Source organism: Hyperolius riggenbachi, chromosome 9 (assembly GCF_040937935.1).
Source record: "Hyperolius riggenbachi isolate aHypRig1 chromosome 9, aHypRig1.pri, whole genome shotgun sequence".
Classification (NCBI taxonomy): Eukaryota; Metazoa; Chordata; class Amphibia; order Anura; family Hyperoliidae; genus Hyperolius; species Hyperolius riggenbachi.
The window spans coordinates 100,462,449-100,476,078 of NC_090654.1; the positions used below are offsets into that span (position 1 = coordinate 100,462,449).

At 44.3% G+C, this 13,630-nt stretch overlaps 1 protein-coding gene across 6 annotated transcripts in view; it reads left to right on the forward strand.

Annotated features, from left to right (window-relative positions):
• Nucleotides 1–13,630, forward strand: part of SETDB1 (SET domain bifurcated histone lysine methyltransferase 1) — a 214,653-nt gene that overhangs the window by 38,271 nt on the left and 162,752 nt on the right. For all 6 annotated transcript variants that reach the window (XM_068253260.1, XM_068253256.1, XM_068253262.1 and 3 more), the window contains one exon: nt 609–694. The gene's annotated coding sequence lies outside the window, so the exon portion shown is untranslated. The remainder of the gene's footprint in view (nt 1–608; nt 695–13,630) is intronic.

Below are 13,630 nucleotides of genomic sequence, written 5' to 3' on the forward strand. Positions count from 1 at the left end.
TTCATTCAAGCTCACTCAGCCTTTGTGATGTTGAAGGGGGGCTGAGTGACCTTTTGACTTTTATAAAAATGTGAATATCTCAAAAACTTTAAAAGATAGAAATATGATTTTTGAAGCACAAATGAACACTTGCACAGCACTACCCAACCTTACCATTTTCATGTCTGTAGGTTGTTGTGCGGGGGCTGGGTGATGGTATTGTTTTGGAAATAAGTGCTATTATCTTCAAAATGAAAGCGGCACAAATCTTAATTTTTGCAGTACAAATGGGCACAAACGTAGCAGTAACCAAGCATGATGGAATTTTTATTTGCGCTAATTGTAGGGGGGCCAGCTTCAGTGTCCTCCCCGGAATTTTTTTCCAGCTGGGTGGCATGAAAAAGTAGCCGGGTGGGGCATAATGGAGGAATGCAGGGCGGGTGCAACTCTGCTTACAGCATAGGAGGAGGTGAGCCGATGACAGCCAGGTGCTCAACAAAATTAGCCAGGTGGAGCACCCAGCTAAAAGAGCCTGGGGAGAATGCAGCTTCACGGAGCCTGTTTCTCATATGCACACAGTTGTAACATTTTCTAAATTTAGATTTTTTTTTTCAAACTTTCTAATTTAGAATGACCTTGCAGAAGACGTTACTTGGTACAGAAAGAAGAACTAGTCTGCTGAATCTGTTACAATCCATCATATTTCCATTTTAAGGTACTGTAATGAGCAAAGCTTTCTTCTGTTGTGCAGGCTATTTCCTTTTTTGTGCATGGAGTTGTACTGAATGTGTCTACCAAGTGCCAACATAACTTGCATTCTCTGTATCCAGGTTTGAACTTATCTTCTTATAAAAACTGAACATATTAGTTAGAACTGTCTGTCCTTCACGTATCCATGCTGATGATGCTACAATCTTTTATTGCCTGTTGTATTTGTATGTCATCCTGTTATAAACCTTCACAAAGTTTTCACACTATAGAAGTTAGATTTACTTGTCTACAACTTCTCAACCTCAAACCATTTCAAAACATTTTTAAATGGCTCAATGTCAGCTCTATGGTAGTCTTGTGGGGGAAAAAAAGTAATGTTAGATACTTACCCAGGGAGAGGGAAGCCCCTGGATGATCAAGAGGCTTTCCATATCGTCACTGACCCCATCCTCGTTCACGAGGACCTTTTTTCTTCTTTGCGGCTGCACTCCCCTGCAGGCGCGGCTATGCACAAGCAAGCAATGCTACTGTGCATACAGGACTCACACAGGCACAGTGCTTCCGCTCTCGTACATGGAGGAGAGTGCTGCCGCAAGAGCAAATCCAATAAGCTCTTGTTGGATTTGCTTAGCGAGTCCCAGTGCTGGGCTGGTGGGGTCGAGGATGATAGGGGAAGCCTCAGGACTATGCAGAGGCTTACTGCTTCTACGGTAAGTATGTAGCATTTATTTATTAATTTCCACTTAAGCTTTAAAGAGACTCAGATGAACTAATGTAAAGCTTTGATACTTACCCGAGGCTTCATCCCAACCCATAAACACGTCCCACGCCGTCCTCCCGCGGCCTGCCGTTCAGCCGCAGTGAGCCCCGGTAACAGGCTCAGTCGATGCCAGTCTGAGTCTACTGTGCATACGCAGACCTCCCGCACATGTGCAGTAGTCCCAGACTGACTTCACTGAGCCTGTTATGCACCGCTGAACGGCAGACCGCAGGAGGATGGCGTGGGACTTGTTTATGGGGCGGGAGGAAGCTTCAGGCAAGTATCAGAGCTTTACTTTAGTTCATCTCTGGGTCACTTTAAGTTGCCCACTGGCATGATACTTCAGTTTGCAGATTTTGCAGAGGATGGCATATAGCTGGCCTATCCACTGCAGACTAGGCCATGGACACCTCAGGGCATCTACTGCAACAGGGATTGGTGGTGGCTCTTTCATTTAAAGTGGAGCTGTCTGCCATACTATCTCAGAAAAAAAACACATATATAAGTAGATAGATACTTACTCTAGTTACATAACACATGTATTGCACTGTCCACATTTTGATTTTAGTGATTTCTCTATAGTAAAAAAAAAAGAGAAAATCCTTCTTAGGATTTTCCACGTTGTCTGTGTCTATCTTGAAGCCAATCCCGACATAATTTCCTCGCTTAATCTGTCTGTGTGTCATTGCCCCCTCCCAGTTTTCAGACACTCCCACCCAGCTCTGCAGTAGGAAGTGAATTGAGAAATATTGGCCAATCCGATAGGAACAGAGGTGTGGGAGGGGAAAACAGGAGGGAAAGAGACTTCAGCCAATTAGGCTGCATTAGTTAAGTCTGATGGAAAAGGAAAAAAAGAAAACCCATCATGCCCTGCAACTTCCTTTGTGCGGCAGATGTACCAAATAAGAGCCAGGAAAACTGGGGAATGATAAAGAAAAATAAGAGTGATTTTTAACTTTTGGATTGCCTGGTTAGCATCCTCATTACTTGTTAACCAGATAAAAATAAAGAATTGATTTTATGCCTGACAGTTACTCTTTTACAACATTTGTCTGAAGGTATGCCAAGAAAATGATGACTATAGCTTCTTTAATTACATCTATGATTTGACATTCTGATGCTAAAAGGACAAAGAATCTTGCCACCGGTGACGGTACAGATTAAAAGTAAATAAACAAGCACATATATGCACAAGAGTACAGACACACATACACACAAATGCTGCTGCAAGCTAGAGTGCTGCTTCAGCATGACTTCTGGACACATACAAGAACACACACTGCTAAAAAAAAGGTAGAGGCCTGCTTTAAATACTTTCTTAATTACTATGCAATAGAAAACACCTCTTTAGATTCAGGCTGGCAGGAAAAGGCAAGCTAGAGCGGGTCTTCATATGTGCTCTGACTGCAAACGGTTAACTAACTAGCTATTATCAAGGATCCATACCTAAATGGAGACCTCAGGCACATTGGGCCCTATGCAATTAAACTTGCCAGCGTTAATTGCTGGCGAGTGATAAAAGCAAGAGTATTTCTAAATCGCCTGGTTGAATCGTCTCTGCACTGCCAGGCGAATATTGACTCTTTGTCTTTCAGTTCTCTAAGTCCCTCAGGTGCCTTCCATCACCATTAGAATACCCACCCTCCAAACTGTGAAGTTCTTGATTGGTGGCAGAGAGTGACCATTCCTGGTGTGTGATTTATGGAGAGAATAGGCAGGTGGTAAGGTTATGAAAAAATAACGAGCCAAATTAAAGGTTGTGACCTTAAAGGACTACTGTAGGGGGGTGGGGGAAAAAGAGTTGAACTTGCTCAGGGCTTCTAATGGTTCCCCGCAGTTGTTCTGCACCCGCGCAGCCACTCACCGAGGCTCCGGTCCCCGCCTCCGGTTCACTTCTGGATTTCCAACTTTAAAGTTGGAAAACCACTGTCAGGAGTGTGCTGCACAGGCACAGACCGTACTAGGCCTGCGCAGTACACTCCTGGTGACGTCAGTGGGAGTGATGGAGCAGCTGCGCAGACACAGTGGTTTTCCGACTTTAAAGTCGGAAATTCCAGAAGTGAACCAGAGGCGGGGACAGAGCATCGGTGAGTGGTTGCGCGGGCACAGGACATCCGCGGGGGTCCATTAGAAGCCCCGTTTAAGTTCAACTCTTTTTTCCCCTACCACCCTACAGTAGTCCTTTAATTTGAGTATTAATATTTAATATTTTATTTGCCAAATTTCATTGAGTACTCCAGCCTTTAAGTTGTGTTTTCTTGAGTTTGTGCTACACTGTTTGTGCGCTTGCAAAGGTGGGTACCACCATTTGTCAGGGCATGTACACAGGCCTGGATAGATACTAATTGTTACCAAAATTCTTGAGATGCAAAGTATAATAGTATAGAAAAAAACAATTACAGAAATGTAATGGTGATAGCAAACATACATAGATGCATAAGGTACCAAGGGATAAATTACATTACATTAATGCATAAAAAATATTATCTATCAAGCTAGGACAGAGGGTTTATGCGATCTTCAAGAGCAGATGAACACGAGGAGATTCACAAAGCACACATTAAAGTGGATTTTGAGGATCATTTGCTATGCCATTTTCCCAAGATTTTAAGATACTTTTAGGCTACTTTCAAACCAAGACGTTGCGTTTAAGGGACGTTATGGTCGCGTAACGTGCCCCTAACGCAACGCCTGTAGGTGTTGAAGCAGGATGCCAGAGTGAGCCGCGTTATGCAGCTCTTTGTGCGCTCCGTGTGTCTCTGTGTGTCTCCGTGGCACTGATTGGCTGGCGGGACCACGTGATGCGGAGTGTTCCACTCCGCATCACGTGGTCCCGCCAGCCAATCGGAGCACAAAGCGGCTGCTCCAGGAAGAAAACACTGCACGTCAGCAGTGCAGTGAATATTAATTAGCCATGTGGCTAATTACTGCGCATGGGCAAAATTTAAAATGGCAACAACCCTGTAACAGCTTCCAGGTCAGCACACTGTTAGGACCCGTTTCCACTATCGCGAATTTGCATGCATTTCCCACATGCAAATTCGCATAGTGGATGGGGCTGTTTCTACTTGTCAGGATTTCTTTGCGGTTTTGTGTGCAGGAAAAATCTGCACGGCAGAGCCATCAGAATTCGCAGACCGCAAGGCGATTCCCATACAATATATTTAATAGGAAATTCGCATGGAATTTTGGTATGCAAATTTGCATACGATTTCGCATAAAACCAATGTTAAAGCACACAGTCACTGACCTGGTTAAATTCGCATACATATACAAACTTATGCGAAATCGTATGCGAATTTGCATGACAATGTGCATACAAACCGCAAATTCGTTGACGCGGTTTCCGTGACGAATCCTTCACCGCACAAGTGGAAACGGCCCTTAAACTGTAATAGTGAAACATGGACCTTACTTTGCACATCAGTTGACCTTTCAGTTATAACTGACAGCAGCTGATATATAACTGAACGCAACTGATATATTTCAGTTCTGACAAAATGTTGTCAGAACTGGAAGGGATCGTTAGAACAAAATAGTGAGCTTCTGAGAGGAACGGATGGCAAGGTACAGAACAGAGGTAACAAGATAAAATGAGCTAACATTTTTAAAAATGCTCGGGAGACAGTGGTGGACTTACCTCCAAGAAGCAGGCACAAAAACTGTCTATCGAAAAGACATAAATGTATTGTATGCTCCCAAAAAACCTGCAACGTGTTTCACAGGTATAACCCGCTTCATTAGGCAATAGGCAGGGGTATAAATTGTAAACCAGAGACAAAAAAAAGGCTACAGCAGACTACTACTATTTGGATTTTTGAAGTAACGATCATTATCAATACAACATATACATGTGTCTACGCACATACATGTATACACACACACACACACACACACACACACACACACACACACACACACACACACACACATCAATATACACAGAGGCATAACTAGTATCATAGATCTAAACATGTTATGGTCAGTGATCCTGTATCAACATCAACATATTGATAACCTTGTTTAAAGTGGGTAGGAGGCGCCCGGTCTAGGTTGCATCATAGTATAAAATAGTACTATATCGAGATATCAAATGGTGACTAATCCAATCACTTTAAAGTATGGAATAATAAGATCGTCCTACCGTATAGGTGTTTGGCAGAATATAAAAGCAAGTAGACGTTTACAAATAAGAATTCGGTTTTTTATTGGTGCACTTTGACAACGCGTTTCTCGGGTCACAGCCGCTTTCTCAGGTCAATACAAGTGCCTTTAAGAACAAATGGCAACTCTCAGATATAGTTACAACAAAATAAAGCTTAAATTAATTTTCTACATATCATCAAACATTTCTGTTATAAAACATGCATACATAATTATTAATAAGGTCACTCGCTTATGTAGGTATGTATACCCATAGTGGAAATGACCTAGAGCAAATTGAGTTAAAGGGAACCTTAACTGAACGGGGGGTATAGAGTTTTACTTACCTGGGGCTATTACCAGCCCCCTGCAGCAGTCCCGTGCCCTCGGCGCCGCTCTGGAATCCTCTGGTCCCCCACTGTCACTTAGTTTCGTTTTTGACGACTCACCAGTCGCCGGCCGCCATGCGTATTATTGGACGCATTCACCAATGCAATTAGCGCTATTGCGGACCGCAACGCGTACAAAAATACGCGTTGCCGCATATCTACGCGTGCGGAATGCGGCAACGCGTATTTTTGTACGCGTTGCGGTCCGCAATAGCGCTAATTGCATTGGTGAATGCGTCCAATAATACGCATGGCGGCCGGCGACTGGTGAGTCGTCAAAAACGAAACTAAGTGACAGCGGGGGACCAGAGGATTCCAGAGCGGCGCCGAGGGCACAGGACTGCTGCAGGGGGCTGGCAATAGCCCCAGGTAAGTAAAACTCTATACCCCCCGTTCAGTTAAGGTTCCCTTTAAGATCTGGGGCATAGCTATAAAAATTCTGGATATCTTTTATGGGTGCAGGGGCTGCAAATGTAGCAGATTGAGGAAACGTACATATAGGAATAGATAAAAGAGTTCTGACTGCCAAGGTTATATGAATATATGGTAGTGGAGTGCTCTTGGGAGATTCCTAGTTGTAGGCTGGAAAAGGGGAGAGTGGAGGTAATTTTTGCTCAGATGGGCAGTATATGGTATGTCAGATATAACAATAATCATTTAAAAACATTGTGAGCTCGGTTGGTGGACTACAGGATTAATAGGGATAAGTAAAAGGGATCCCTAGTAAAGGGAACTATTTGGGAAAGTATTTGTGACCATATAATCATTTAGAGTCATGTTATGGGCTGAGTTAGAGGACTAGGGGATTATTGGGGACAGGTAGACAAGATCCCCAGTGAGGTGTAGATGGAGCCAGTGGGAGTCTATTGGCACTTCCGTGTTAGGCATATGGCAATATACTAACCTAGCATACGGGCTGATGCAGGGTCGGATCGCCGTATATAGAGGAACATACCTGTAGAGGGTTTGGTACGAGTATCCGGGCGCCAAAGATGCGCGGCAGCCACTGAGGGAAGTTTAAAAATGTGTCCATCTTCGTATTGGTGGGACGTGACGCTGTGTGGTGACTTCATTGCGTCCCGCACGCTCCGATGGTACGGTGGTCTGCTTGTGGCTAGGGCTCTGTAGAGATGGGGATTGTTCTGGCAGCCATCTTAGTGGAGCCTAAGATTTAGTCATAGGCGGCAGCCATATTGGGGGAGACCTGGAATGTACATAGCTAAAGATAAATTGCATTGTGTCCAAAATAAGTTAATTTTGAATAAAGTTTAATAAAGGTGCCTGTGGTGGATTGTTAGCGGATTACTGCAGGGTATATGAGGAAAGGAGTATATATCAGGGTCATTTGTATATGTTAAAAACAGATTACTCTGAGGGACGTAGACAACACGATTAGGATACCTAATATAAGGCTTATATTGCGCTCTGCTGGTCCGAGGTGGTAAGAATTAAAAAGTTCACTAATTCAAAGACAAATGTTATTTTCCCTCTCCCTGGTTCTTGATCCAGGTGAGGCCATCACATTATAGTGTGCATGTGAATGAGAGGTGTACAGCATATATAGAGCAAATATAAACATAAAATATGGAGGGTTTCTAGGAGGATTACCATGAGGGGTTTGTAAACCCCTGTATATCAGCCCAGCATAAACAATCTTTTCGTATATACATATGTGTACAAATCATAGCATATCAGTTGCATAAAGCATATTCGAGCATAAAAGAGTGCATAAATAATGACTTACATAAAAAAAAAAAAATTACATAAAAAATATTTTCCATAAAAAGTTGCATAGAAATTTTCAACAATATTGCATAAAAAATGTATAGAAAGGTAGCATTAAAAGTTACATAGGTTACCTAAGGAGAAGAGCATAGCAATATTTTGCTCGGGGGTTTCCGGATATATAGAGCTCACTGTTACCTACAGTGAACTTCTGGGGTGGGGGGGGGGGGGGGGTTAATGGTGGGACCTAATTATATGGGTTAGTGTACACATATTGTGAGGGTAACAGATATTCAGTGTCTCTATGGTAATTTTCAGTGTCTCTATGGTAATTTCTGTATGGTTGGTTGGAGGTCTCTATTTCTTAATGTATTACAGATTATGTTCTAAATATATATTCAAACCCTCTGGTTGCAAGGTGTTTAGCTGAAAAATCCAGTACATCTCTCTGGCCTTTTGTGTACTATGTCTGTTCGGGGTATTTTCCCCGATTTGTTCAATTGGGCAAACCGTTGTTCCATCTGTGGACTGATTGTGAGGGTATCTATAATGTCGTGAAAGACCATGTTTTAGAAAACCCTTTTGGATGTTCCTTTTGTGTTGTCCCCATCGTGTTCTAAGGGGTTGGGTTGTTCTGCCCACATATTGGAGTCCGCAGGGACACGTAATAAGATATATAATGAAATCACTGGAGCAGTTAACTGAATTCTGGATCATAAATGTGGTCTTGGTTGTTGAGGATATAAAACTTTTTTGATCCATTTGGAGTTGTGGGCAGCATAGACAACGTGGTTTCATGCACGGTCTAAACACTTGTTTGGGTTTGTTAGTGAGGTCAGTTCTAAGGAATGGATCATTCATTAACAGAGACCAATGTTTGTTCAGGATGTTTTTTATTGATCTATGATTGTTGGAATAGCGTGTTATGAAGCTTGGTTCCACTTCATTACTTGTTCGTCCGATTTTCTGTTTCTGTTGTTTTGGTCTCTTCAAAATTGAATCTCTATTAGCCGTCCTTGCTTTTCTTTTCGCTTCAGTAACAAGTTTCTTTGGAAAGTTTTTTTCTTTGAATTTTTCTGGGAGTTTTCGAGCTTGAGAATTGAAAGTTGTGATATCCGTACAGTTTTTCCTAATTCTTAGAAACTGGCCGTATGGTATATTGTTTTTCCAGGGTTTGTGGTGACAGCTATGAAAATCGATGCATGAGTTGGAGTTCACTATTTTGAAATGATTTCTGGATTTAATCTGAGTTTTTTCATGATAGACAACTATGTCTAGATATTCTATTTCTTCTTTATTGAAGTTTGAAGTAAAGGTTATCCCCCAGTTGTTCCCATTGAGGTAGTCCTTAAAGGTGTTGATTAGTGAGATATCGCCGTCCCAGAACACAAGTGGTTGCCTTGCTGCAACCCAGCTTTGTGAATATACACTCAATTGCTTTTATTTATATCCATACCAACTATCGATGTTGCACCAGATTGGGCTCCTGGACCTGTTTGTGTTTTTCCTTCACTACTCTACATATTGATAACCTGTATGTTATGCTAGGAATACATGGCTCGATTCTGAGCCATTAACATGGCTCTTTAGATAATTTCCGACATGTCCGATCTCCCGCCCAATCAATTTGCAGCTCGATTCCGCATTGAAGTGAATGGAAAAAGATAAGAAAAACGAGCGAAGATACCAGCGCAATCATCGATCGAGCGGCAAACTCGAACCGTGTATGCACAGCATTAGTAAGGTGTTAAGGATTAGGAAGGTGGGTTATGTATATAGAATAGTGGGTGGTGTGTATCCGGAGTCTATGGAGACATTAATAAATAATGGATTAAAATCGGGGAAGGAAGGGGGGGTAAAAGCTACAAGGAGCTCATAGAAATAGTCTGTGAGTGGGGAGCAAAGAACAAGCAGTGAGAACATAAGGCAGATAGTTTAAAAAGAAAAAAAAAACAATTGCAGGCTTACCAGTAATTTGTCAGTGATGCATATAGCGCCTCTGTAACGTATTGTGGCGGAGCGGCTCTTTAAATCATAGGGGATGGACTAATTAGCCAATGGGAAGGCGTGGAATTCCCCACCGAGCATTGCGACCTTAGCGATGCGATGCGATGTAATGGTCATGCGCACAGCCATACTATGAAATTAAAAAACTGCACACTAAGAAATGGAGTAATGCTGGTGCTGGGTATCCCGTAGCAATCCAAATCCAAGAATCAAAAAGGATCTGCACACAGACTTTTAAAGAGGAACTGTCGCGAAAATCTTAAAATTTAAAACATACAAATAAAAAGTACATTTCTCTCAGAGTAAAATGAGCCATAAATTACTTTTCTCCTATGTTGCAGTCACTTACAGTAAGTAGTACAAATCTGACATTAACGACTGGTTTTGGACTAGTCCATCTCTTCTTGGGGGATTCTCAGCATGGTCTTTATTCTTTATAAAGACATTCTCTGAAAATGATTAATACAAAGATGCTGGCCAGCCTCCCTGCTCGCTGCACACTATTTTGACAGCTGGATGGAGCAACTGCCATTCACTAAGTGCTTTTAAAAATAAAGAAAACCCTGAGAACCCCCCCTATGAGAAGATGGGCTAGTCCAAAATCTGTCGGTAATGTCAGATTTCTACTACCTATTGTAAGTGACAGCAACATAGGAGAAAAGTAATACTCTGGGAGAAATGTACTTCTTATTTGTATGTGTTTTAAATTTTAAGATTTTCGCGACAGTTCCTCTTTAAGGAACAATTACGTTTGTTGTCCCAATGCACACATATACAATTATAATTCGCCCAATCTGACGATCTTTTCGGGTCCAGATAGGTCCCCTTTGTCAAGGCACAAACACAAAAAAGCAAATACAACCACCACAGTGCATTGGGACAATAAGCTTAATTGTTCCTTAAGAAGTCTGTGTGCGGATCCCCTTTTTGATTCACAGGTGTACCTTCCGCCACCTTGGTTTTGCGCATGCCTATTGGGTGTACGTCTACCAAGTTTCCTTTTGAATTAATGAATGTTAAATTTAAAAAAAACGGTTGGAACATACCACAGAATAATGTATCTCATGATGTTGATTCCTCTGTCAATTTGAGGCACATATGCTATAATATACTGTACTGGGCAAGCGCCGCCTTAATGTATGGCCCGCCTACTGGCCTCTTATGCGCAGACCTAAAATAGCCATCAGCGGACATATACACCCAATAGGCATGCGCAGAACTAAGGCGGCTGATATTGCACATGACCATTACGTCATACACCATCCGCCTCTACCACCCCCTCCCTGTCATTGTTGCGGTCTTATACCGTCCTCCGGGCTCCACCCCACAATTTCTCGATGACCTTGCCTCCTGGCTCCCTCACATCCTCTCCTCTGACCTCCCCACCATCATCCTTGGGGATTTCAATATTCCCATCGATAAAGCCCAGAACTCCGCTGTGACCTGGCTACTCACCATTGCCAACTCACTTGGACTAGTACAACACACCAACACCCCCACTCACACTGGAGGTCACAGTCTCGACCTTATATTCACTAAATCCACCACCATTGCAGACCTTGACATCGCACCCTTTCCACCCTCAGACCATCACCTTCTCACCTTCAACCTCCTCACGGAAGGCACCTCCAAACTACCAGCCCACCCACCTGGTCGATGGCAGCAAGACCTATGCAAGCTCAACCCTAGCGTCCTTGCTGACCCCCTCCATGCCCTCTCCTCCACTCTCCCCACCCTAACCTGTCCTAATCTTGCTGCAGCAAAGTATCGCCAAACTCTCTCATCAGCCCTAGAGAAGGCTGCTCCACCAGTATTTCGCCGCAACCGACCCCCTAACCCCAAGCCCTGGCGCACTACCCATACTCACAACCTCCAGAGGAAAACACGCGCCACTGAATGGAAATTGAGAAAAACTTAACCAGGATTTCCTACAGTACAAGACCAACCTGCTGCAGTTCCACACTGCCCTTGCTCATGCGAAGCAGGAATACTTTACCAAGCTCATCGGATCACAAGCTTCCAATCCCCGTTGATTTTTTGCCACTTTCAACTCCCTGCTTAAACCCACCCCCCCAACCTCCGTTTCCTCACTCTCTGCCACAGATTTAGCCACCCACTTCACCAACAAAATTTGTCTCCATCCACCAGGAAATATCCAATCTCAAATCTTCACCTCCCACCCCCTCCCAACCAGCTCCTCCTCCACCCTATCCTCCCCTCACATCTTTCACTCCTACTACCACCGAGGAAGTCATCCACCTACTGCAGACTTCCCATACTACTACTTCCCCCCTTGACCCCATCCCTTCTGATTTACTCCAGCTTCACTTCACGGAATTGGCCCCAGTCCTCACTACCCTGTTCAACCTCTCCCTATCCACAAGTAACCTTCCCCTCAGACTTCAAGCAGGTCACTGTACTACCCCTGCTTAAGAAACCTTCCCTCGACGCCTCGCTACCCTCCAACTACCGTCCTATCTCCCTCCTCCCCTTTGCCTCAAAACTCCTTGAGCGTCTGGTTCACAAACGCCTGACCCAGTTCCTCAATGCCAACTCACTGCTAGACCCACTGCAATCTGGATTTCGGCCTGCCCACTCAACCATAACTGCTCTCACCAAAGTGGTCAATGACCTTGCCTTAGCTAAAGCTGAAGGTAAATACTCCATTCTCCTCCTCCTTGACCTTTCAGCAGCGTTTGACACAGTAGATCATCCCCTACTCCTCCAGTCCCTCCAGTCCATGGGCATTCACGATCTTGCCCTGTCCTGGCTTTCATCCTACCTCTCCAACCGCTCCTTCACGACCGCCTTCAATGAGTCCTCGTCCACCCCCAACCACCTCTCGGTGGGAGTCCCCCAAGACTCGGTCCTTGGCCCCCTACTGTTCACCCTATACACATCCTCCATTGGCAAGGTTATCTCCTCCATGGGTTTTAACTATCATCTGTATGCAGATGACACCCAGATCTACCTCCACACCCCTGAGATATCCACCACTACCATGGACAAGGTCTCCTCCTGTCTATCAGCCATCTCCTCCTGGATGTCCGCTAGGTTCCTGAAACGAAACCTAGACAAAACGGAATTTATGATCTTCCCACCCCGGACATCCATAAACCTCCCAGATGTGCATGTCACTGTTAACCACACTACCATTCACCCTACCTCTCAAGCCCGCTGTCTGGGTGTCACCCTGGACTCCGCACTCTCCTTCACTCCCCACATCCAAAACCTCACAAAGTCCTGCAACTTCCACCTTCGTAACATCTCTAAGATTCGCCCTTTCCTGACCTCTGCCACCACCAAACTCCTCATCCATGCCCTCATAATTTCCCACCTTGACTACTGCAATGCCCTGCTGTCTGGTCTTCCTATGACCCGAACAGCCCCACTGCAGTCCATCATGAATGCGGCAGCCAGAATTATCCACTGCTCCCATCGCTTCACCACGGCGGATCCCCTCCTTGAATCCCCCACTGGCTTCCCATCCAGTCCAGAATCAGATTCAAGATACTGTGTCTGACCTACAAATCTGTCCACAAAACCTGTCCAACCTACATTTCTGATCTTACTCAGAGGTACACACCTAGCCGCTCACTCCGCTCTTCCAATGAACTTCGCCTAACCGCCCCCCGCATCACCCAGTCCTATGCATGCCTCCAGGACTTCTCAAGAGCTGCTCCAACACTATGGAACTGTCTACCTCCACCCAATAGGGCAGCCCCCTCCAACATCTTCAAGAAGTCCCTCAAAACTCACCTTTTCACTCTTGCCTACTACCCCTCACAAGTGCTCTAAACCCACAGCTGAACTCTGGTCCCCTACCTTCCGTGTCCTTACCTCTCCCTCTAGATTGTAAGCCTTTGGGCAGGGTCCTCCTCCTTTTGTGTCCTACCTGATCATGCACCTCCATTAC